Here is a 9,645-nt window from a genome sequence, read left to right as displayed (position 1 = left end):
CCAAGAATTATATGAACACATAAAAATCATGGAATTTTTTATATATGCTATTGTAAATGGATTAGAACAACCATTACACCAACTAAAAACAAGTTTTAAAACACCAAAACAGTTTAGGGTAATGTTTCTAGTCCATTTCCAGTAGCAAAAGTCGAAATTCTGCATTCTGATCATTCTACTCGCCGAGTGCACGAACCTACTCGCCGAGTAGGATGAATTTTGCCTTGAACTCGGCGAGTCCCCCCATGGACTCGGCGAGTCCATCAGCCAGACAGCAACAATTTCAACTTTTTTCACTATTTTGCGTCAAGTATCAAACAAACAAGCCTAGGCTCTGATACCACTGTTGGGTTTTGAGCAATCTAACACTTCCTAAGTGTGCATGCAACCCTAATAAACCTTGGATCTATGTTTGTCTAAATACATGCAAAATAATAATTTTCCAAGGTTCATAACCTATCTAACATGGCATGGGGTACTTTTAAACATAAAAGAATTAGATGAAATTACATACCTTTTGATGATGAGTTTGATTCCTAAGGAGTTTGAGGGCCTAGCACCAATAGTGTGAATGCCTCAAATGGAATCACAAATCACCACAAACTCTTGGAAAACTTTGAGAGAGTGTATACACACTTATAAAATCGGCCACACACAAGCACACATACTTTCTAGTTACACTAGTCACACTAGTGGCTATTTCATGCAACATAAGCATGCTTATATAGTGTACATGATTAGGGTGAAACCCTAATAACCCATGACCTTTCCTTTTTCCAAGGATCCATGGGTTAAAAGCTCCATGGATCATCCATGGACTTCTACATAAGCCTAGCCCATTAACAAATGAGTGTTAGCCCACACCATATAAAACAATAGCCCACAATTTAATTAGTCTTTCTTTTAATCTCTAAATTAATTCATAATTAATTTAAGACTAAGACTAATTAAATAACATAACCTTATATTAATATATTATAACTTATAATATATTAATAAACATATGTGTATAACTCTCATAAAATTATCCATAAATAGTTTGGATGAAATGCAACCCAAATGGACCATGCCGGGTCGGGTCAAGTATGTACCAAATAAGTTATGGACTTAGACACCTTATCCAACAAGAGTGTGGGCCGAGCCCGTATCTCTTGGTTGAGTTGATTATGATATATGCCAGTATGATAGAGTTGTCTATACTTGTTGTTTGTGTGATACTTGTATATTATGGGTTAGCAGCTGAGTGTGGGCGAGGCCCGTATCTCCCAAATAGTGGAGTGTGGGCGAGGCCTGTATCTCCCGGCTAGCGGAGTGTGGGCAAGGCCCGTATCTTCATGAGTGTGGGCGAGGCCCGTATCTCCTAGATGTATATTGTATGCTTTCCTGGTATGAGGTATTATGGGGGAACTCACTAAGCTTCGTGCTTACAGTTTTCAGTTTTGGTTTCAGGTACCTCTTCTTTGAAAGGGAAGGAGTTGGCGCGGTAGCGGTACATCACACACACCTGCTTGTATTCCGCATTATGATATCTTCCTGGGAAATTGTACTCTGACATTTTTATGATTATGACAATATTTTCTGACATGCAACATCTTTTGTGAAATGAAATGATTGTTGAATGAATTATTCCTAAATGTTTTGCTAAGTACATGTAGTGGTGTTGATTATGATGGCATGTGCGGAATTAGGAAAGATCTAGTGATTTATCATACAAATCAAGAACACATGGAGTAAATAAATCTTTGTAAGCTCTTATTAGATCTAGAAAGATTATACAAATGGGTTTGTATACAATTTCTCTCTCTAGTCTAACACTCCAAAATGGACTCTTCTTACTTACATAATGGGAGTCACTCACTTCCTATTTATAGGAAAGACTCAACCCATTTACACATACAAAGAGGAAAGCCTAAACACTACATCCAAGCATGACTTTGCACCCTAACATTCTCCCCCTCAAAGTTAGGATTGGATGTCCGGCTTTAATCTCCAACGAGCTAGCGCGATCAAGACCAAACTCCCCCTCGAAGTAACACCGGTCTTCAAATCTGCAAATGAATATTCGATAAACCCGAGAAGCTTCGAATACCCATCATTCTCCCCCTTTTTATAATCAAAAAATGATTATAAAACCCACTAAGGATGAGAAGCGCCCGAGGAATAAACTTCACGATACTCCCCCTTGATGTGTACCAAAAATCTTGCACGGAAAAACAATCACGAAAAAGCCACACAAATTTCCAATTTATGAAAAAATTTGACTTTTTGAGTGAAAGTTGCAAGATTTTTCAAAATCCGGGTAGAAATTGTCACTTTCTGAAACTTGCAGGGACCCGTTGCGCCAAAAACAGTCAAATATGCGAAACTCTAGCCCATTTGCGAAACCGGGCATAAAGCGTAAATTCGCACAAACTGCAGGGACCAAAACTGAAAATTCTGTAATTTCTCAGCTTTTATTACTCATATGCGAAGTTGGGTATAAACTGTCATTTCGTGAAAAGATCAGGGGTGCAAACTGAAACTCTTTGTGTTCTTCCCCAAATCACCATATGCAGTAAAAGACTTCGCACGTTCCATTCTTCGCACATGAAACATGAATGCGAATTATGTTTAAGAAAACTTCGCATCTTTATCCCAAGTAACCAAATATGCGAAATTGATTGAGACCCAAATGCGAAATCAATTTTTTTTTATACATTCAAATGCGAAGTGAAGTTAGAAACCCAGATGTGAACTCATTTGATTTTATATGCGAACCAAAAAAAAAATCATCAACCACACACTTGTCTCACCAAATGCGAAATCCAAGTGAACAACAAAATCGATTCATAGATGCGAACTCATCTGATTTCATATGCGAACCCAACAATTTTGTTATCTGCTATCAATCTTCGACCATCTGTAAACCGAGTTCTACCACTTGGCTTGTTGACAACCAAAATCAAAACTCCAAACATCGATTTCGCAATCGGTTCTTCAACTCAAGTTTTCAAAAACTCCCAAATCGATTTGCAGTAAATCAAAAATCACAAAATAAAAATTTGTTATTCGTCGACCTTTCGCTTTTCAGTCAAGATCGACTCCAAACTTGCGAACATTACTCCCCAATTCTCAATCAAACACCATCTAATTCATCGACAACAACAGTTCAACTAAACGGGAATTCAATTTCACGAACTTCGCTTCCTATAAACAATCAACCAAATCAAAATCCACATCAACCACTCCAAAACTGAATTAATCCATTCACGCTTCGTTTTTCAGCCAAATACACCAAATTCGAAATCAATTGTTAATCAACTATTGATTATAAACTCCAATTTTCGCTTTTCAAAACCATCAACCTCAATAATCAAGCTTTCCTTTCTAAGTCATGTATGCGAACTCGATTCTCGCTTGCAATCATCGACTTTCCAAACCATCGATTCAGAGTTCACCTTCAAGCCTTTTACTTCGCATCGATCAACTCTTGCATTAACTTTGCTTTTCATTTACCACAAAAAGTTTAATTTTCAAGTCTTGTTCAAGATACGAACATGACCCATTCACAGTGTTCGTTCATCACGAAGACAACTCATCCAAATTCGAAATTAAACTCAAAATTGAACTTGATTTCGACATCCACATCCCAAATACAACCTGTATTAACACATTTCGGCCTCTAATTCATCGATTCACCTCTTAAATCGCATCTTTTTCACAGTTTGACTTTTTAGAGTCAACGAACCAAAAACACGAAATCGATGATTCTAAGGTCCAATTTTAGATCAAAATGTGTTCCTTCAATAGTTCTTCACACATTCAGTTTGTTCTTGATCGACAATTTCATCAAAATCAAAGTATCAATTTCCGATTTCTTCATATTAACTTGATCATAATCAATTTTGTGACCGAACATAACACATAGAATTGATTCACAAGTTGAGTTCGACTATTAGATGTTAACGATTCAAAGAAATCGATAGAACTAAAACGAAAAGAATTCAATTACAAACTGACGCTTAAATGAAGAAAAGATGAAGAACAAATCCAATTGTACAACCAGATAAAGCTGGTGTACAAGTCAGGTGACGAACAGTGACATACGTCAACTAGAAGATATGAATCAATTGGCTTCAATCATTTAAATTGAATTTAATAACATTTGGACTTATTGTTTTTAGATATCAGATTGAGAAGTGGGCTTTTGTTATGAATCAATGAACAGAAGATTGTTTGGGCTTGAACAAACGAAATATGAATATGAAAGGTAATATATCGAAATTTGGTTTTTAATTTTGATTGGATTTGATCTTAAAAAAAATATTGGATCAACAATGAGTTTGAAACGGATTAGATCCAATGAGGCAAATCGATCAAAAATGAAAAACGTAAATCACAAATCGAAATCATGGATGTTTTGGAATCCATTTGAGAATTTGAGATACCTTTTTGACGAATCGAGATCCATTTTCAACGAACGAACCAAATTTGGAAGATCTTGGTTCTTTTGTTGGAATGAGAAAATCTCCAAAACGAACATTGTACCACCCAGTGAGTCGGAAGCTGAACTCATCTATGGAGGAACTCGGCGAGTCAATGCCCTGACTCGGCGAGTTCAAGGCAATCTCCTTAGATCAAGAACAGACTCGGCGAGTTGTTCATACAACTCGGCGAGTCGCAGCATAAGTGTTCTTCGGATGAAGATGGAATCGGCGAGCTGTTCATACAACTCGGCGAGTCTTAGCATAAGTGTTCATCGGATGAAGATGAACTCGACGAGTTGTTCATACAACTCGGCGAGTAGGATGAAGGACTTGAATATCAGTTTAGAAGGAGAACTCGTCGAGTCGTCGCCTAACTCGACGAGTAGAAACGGGATTCAGGACAATCGTTTGGGTAAGGACTCGGCGATGTTGGAAAGCCAACTCGGCGAGTCGGGTCAACTGAAAGTTGACTCTGACTTTGACTTAGGGCATGATCAGGGGTAAAATGGTCATTTTACCCAAAGGACAGTTAGCAGTGTTTGATTGAGTATGTTGTGGGAATTGCAGCCGGAGGATTTCCGGAGCAACAGCAGCAGCAGTAGACAGTCAGTTCCCGATCAGATCAGCAGCTACTTCGAGGTGAGTTACCTTCCAGTAGCGGTGGGTCTACGACCACAATGCCGGCCCACCAGTAGGAGTCGTATGTTAGATGATTGTCTTTGTGATATCATCTAGGTTTGCTACTACCTGATATGTTATATGCTAGCATGATATGTTATATGAGATAGAAGTAGAGATCGGTTGATAGGACCGAAGGGTAGTTCAGACACCCCAGAAATGTCTGACAGTACGTGATGATATGTTTGCATGCTGGCTTGTTATGTTATATGCTATAGAGGTAGTGGGAGGGGACTAGTCCCCGAGGATCGGTTGTTAGGACCGACGGGTAGTCAGCACCCCAGAATGGCTTGACACGGGTAGGACGGCACCCCAGAATGGCCGCACGGGTAGTCGGCGCCCCAGAATGGCCGTACCGGGTAGTCAGGCACCCCAGAATAGCCTGGTAGTAATTGTGTTATGTGTTTGCATGGTATGTGGTAGGTTGGGGGAACTCACTAAGCTTTGTGCTTACGGTTTTCAGTTTTGGTTTCAGGTACCTCCTCAGCTAGGGGAAAGGAGCCGGCGCGGTAGCAGCATGTCACACACACACACTCTCTTGTTTCCGCAGTTACAAGTTTATTTTGGGATTGATACTCTGATATTTGATTGATCGAATGTTGTGGTTTTCAACTTGGTTTTCGATGTGAAATGGTTTAATCAAACAATGTTTTAACTATTGATGCTTTTATGTAATGTTTTATAACGAAATTTTTGGACGTGAAAATTGGGTCGTTACAAGTTGGTATCAGAGCCCTGGTTTGAGGGATTCAGACACACCTTCGGGGGTGTCTGAACTCAAATCGAGGGATTAAAAGATTTTCTAAAAGAAAATGTTTTCTAAAAACTGAGAAAAGAGTTTCGAAAAAGAACGAAGTGTGTGATGTGAGCGACCGGCCGAGCTCAAGTAAGTATTCCCCAAAGTACCCATACGAGTTTATGTTATGTTTATTAGCTTTGGTAGAACAGCATGCTAGAATAGGACTAAGGATCTAGGAGTGATGCCTTATGTGCCTGCTTTATGTGTTTCAGTTGTATAAGAATTGCATGCTAGTTATTGAGTAGACAGCAAGTAGGATAGCCTGATTAGGTTATGCCTGATAGTATGAGCTTAGCACTTTATGCTAGTACAGTTCCTGTAAGCAGATAGAGTTGATTGAGATTGTTACCCTTGTCTGAATGCTGCTTGCTTTGTGCTATGTGGGACTCTGAATAATGGAAGTTAGCCATTAGGCGAATACGTCACGTCACATATGATCAAGGTTGAATAATCTTAGAGTGTCGGATTTGATCCTACTGCGCAGCTCTTGTTTGAGTCCAACCGTTGTAGGGACGAGTCGGATACTCGAAGGATTATCTGATCCTCGTCACATGTGATGGTACTCGGGTAATGGCTAATTGGCATTACAAGGAGGCCTGCAGCAGCTGAGGGCTGGATAGAGTAGAATCAGAGATTTCCCTAGGGTAAGCCCAGGATGAGTATAGCAGTGATCAGCAGTAGTGAAAGGGATCTGGTGGAGTCAAGGCATTCCTTGAAGAAGGTACGGATAGATGTGGAAGGTAGTATGGGCCCGTACTACTGAAAGTAGAGGATCCGTACCCGAACCAAGGAAGGCCAAGATAAGACCAGGGAACTTGTAAGTAGCAGTGATCCCTAAGGAAGTATCAATATCACTAATGATTGTATTATGTATTGCAGAATGGTGGTACTTCGATCGAGGCCGGTAGATGGCGGTTCAGGAGAGGGGTCAAGTTCGGGATCAGGTTCCGAGCCGGTAGATGAGGGACTACGCAAGTTCATCGCGTCAGAGATCACCAGAGGCATCCTTGAGTCGACCCCCATCCTCTTTGGGTCGATCAAGGAAGGGGTCATGGAGTTGATGGAGGATCGCCTTCGGGCATTCAGGAGTGATATGGCATCTAGCCAGTCGGGATCTCGCACACTGTCCTTCAAGGACTTCAGGGGCAGTGATGCGCCGGATTTCCATGGGGTGAAAGACCCCATTGCTGCCAGGCGATGGATTGCAGACATCGAGTCTGCACAGTTGACTAGCTTCTGCCCCGAGGGGTCGAAGGTGAGGTATGCAGCCGGGTGCTTACGGGACCGAGCCCGGGATTGGTGGGAGTCAGTGGGTGACTCGTTGGGAGCCTCGGCTATCGAGGCTATGACCTGGTTGGACTTTGTGACCAGGTTCAGGGCAGAGTTTGTGCCGGCTGTCGAGCTTCAGCAGCTGGCCAGGGAGTTCCTAGACATGAGGCAGACGACAGAGACTGTGGCGGAGATTACCGCCAAGTTCCGGGAGAGGGCATTGCTGGTGCCCCAGTACGCAGGAGATGAGGACATGAAGAGGACCCGCTACCATGACATGCTACGGGCTGATATCCGGGAGCACGTCAGTTTTTCAGCTTGCCCCACCCTAGACTCCATGATTGCCAGGGCGAGGGAGAGGGAGATAGATTTGGAGCACATCCGGAAATGGAAATCAGAGGAGGGTCAGACAGGAGGGGCTTCGGGGAAGAAGCCCAAGGGATCAGACGGGAGGCCGAAAGGCCAGTCAGGACCGAGCCGCTGCAGGAAATGCGGCAGGCCGCACGAGGGGGCGTGCAGGTTGGGATCATCGGGCTGCTACAAGTGCGGCAAGCCTGGGCACTTCAGCAGGGATTGCACTGCTCCGGCAGCAGTTATTCAGACATCTGAGTTGTTGTGTTTCCACTACAACCAGAGGGGCCACAAGAAGGCCAATTGCCCCCAGTTGACAGTTTCAGCGCCGGTGAAGGAGCCAGCTCCAGCAACCCTGCGGATCACGGATGGCCGGCAGGGCAAGGCAGAGGCTCCAGTGGTGAGGAGCCGAGCATTTCAGCTGACTACCGAGGAAGCACGCGCCGCACCCGATGTGGTGACGGGTATGATCCTTTCCCTCTATCTTATTTTTATGATGTTATGTTATTGATATGTGCTCCGTATGTATATGTATGCATTAGGATCGTTCCATGTGAACGGCCTTCCAGTTCAAGTGTTGTTCGACTCGGGTGCGTCCCGATCATTTGTTTCCCTTGCACTTAGCAAGAAGTTTCATGAGTCATCAGGCGAGTTAGATTGCCCTTTGGAGGTAGAGATTGCTGATGATCGATCGGTGCGAGCATCGATGGTATTTCGAGATTGCGTGAAACGTTTGTTTGAGGAGCGCTACTTGGTAGATTTGGTTCCCATTCCGCTGCGTGGGAACAAGGTGATTATAGGCATGGATTGGCTGAGCCCTAATGGGGCAGTGATAGATTGTGCGCAGCAGCTGGAGCGAGTCAGGACCCCAGGTGGGGGAGAGTTAGTGATTCATGGCGAGAGGCCACCTTGCGGACCTACTGTATGTTCAGCAGTGAGGGCTAGGCGCTATCTTCAGCAGGGATGCACAGGATATGTCGCGTATGTGATGGATACCCGGGAGGCGGGTAAGGCGACAGTGAGCAAGGTTCCGGTGGTTCGAGATTTTGCAGATGTTTTCCCGGAGGAGCTTCCTTGGATACCTCCGGAACGACAGGATGAGTTTAGGATTGACCTCGTTCCTGGTGTGGCTCCGATAGCCAGGGCACCGTATCGGTTGGCTCCTCCTGAGATGCAGGAGTTGTCTACACAGTTGCAGGAGCTGTTAGACAAGGGATTCATTCGACCGAGTAGTTCACCCTGGGGATCCCTGATTTTGTTCGTGGAGAAGAAGGACGGGTCGTATCGGATGTGCATAGATTACCAGGAGCTGAACAAGGTAACGGTGAAGAACCGTTACCCGCTCCCGAGGATCGATGACCTCTTTGACCAGATTCAGGGAGCATCTTGGTTCTCCAAGATTGATTTGCGTTCAGGTTATCATCAGATGAGGGTCAGGGAGGAGGATACGCAGAAGACTGCGTTTCGGACGCGCTATGGCCACTATGAGTTTGTGGTGATGTCGTTTGGGCTCACCAATGCTCCTGCCGCGTTCATGGACCTCATGAACCGCGTATGCAGACCGATGCTGGATCGGTCTATGATAGTCTTTATCGATGACATCTTGGTTTATTTCAAGACTCGGGAGGAACATGAGGAGCATCTGAGAGAGGTGTTGGAGACCCTGAGGAGGGAGAGCTTGTATGCCAAGTTCTCCAAGTGTGAGTTTTGGTTGCGTGAGGTGCAATTTCTCGGACACCTTGTCAACCAGAACGGGATTCTGGTCGATCCGGCCAAGGTCGAGGCCGTGATGAGATGGGAGGTTCCGAAGTCTCCATCTGAGATTCGGAGTTTCCTGGGATTAGCAGGCTACTATCGGAGATTTATTCAGGACTTCTCCAAGATAGTCGTATCCCTGACGCGGCTGACAAAGAAAGCCGTAGTCTTTCGGTGGGGACTTGAGCAGCAGGCTGCGTTTGAGACGCTGAGGCAGAGACTGTGCAAGGCGCCGATCTTAGCCCTGCCAGAGGGCGTAGAGGATTTTGTGGTATACTGCGACGCGTCTATTTCTTGGTTGGGCGCGATACTGATGCAGAGGGGGCA

The sequence above is a fragment of the Lactuca serriola genome, chromosome 8 (assembly GCF_051521515.1).
Source record: "Lactuca serriola cultivar US96UC23 chromosome 8, Lser_US96UC23_V15, whole genome shotgun sequence".
In the NCBI taxonomy this organism is placed as follows: domain Eukaryota; kingdom Viridiplantae; phylum Streptophyta; class Magnoliopsida; order Asterales; family Asteraceae; genus Lactuca; species Lactuca serriola.
The sequence above is the reverse complement of the archived record's forward strand: the minus strand, read 5'-3'. Positions refer to the sequence as shown.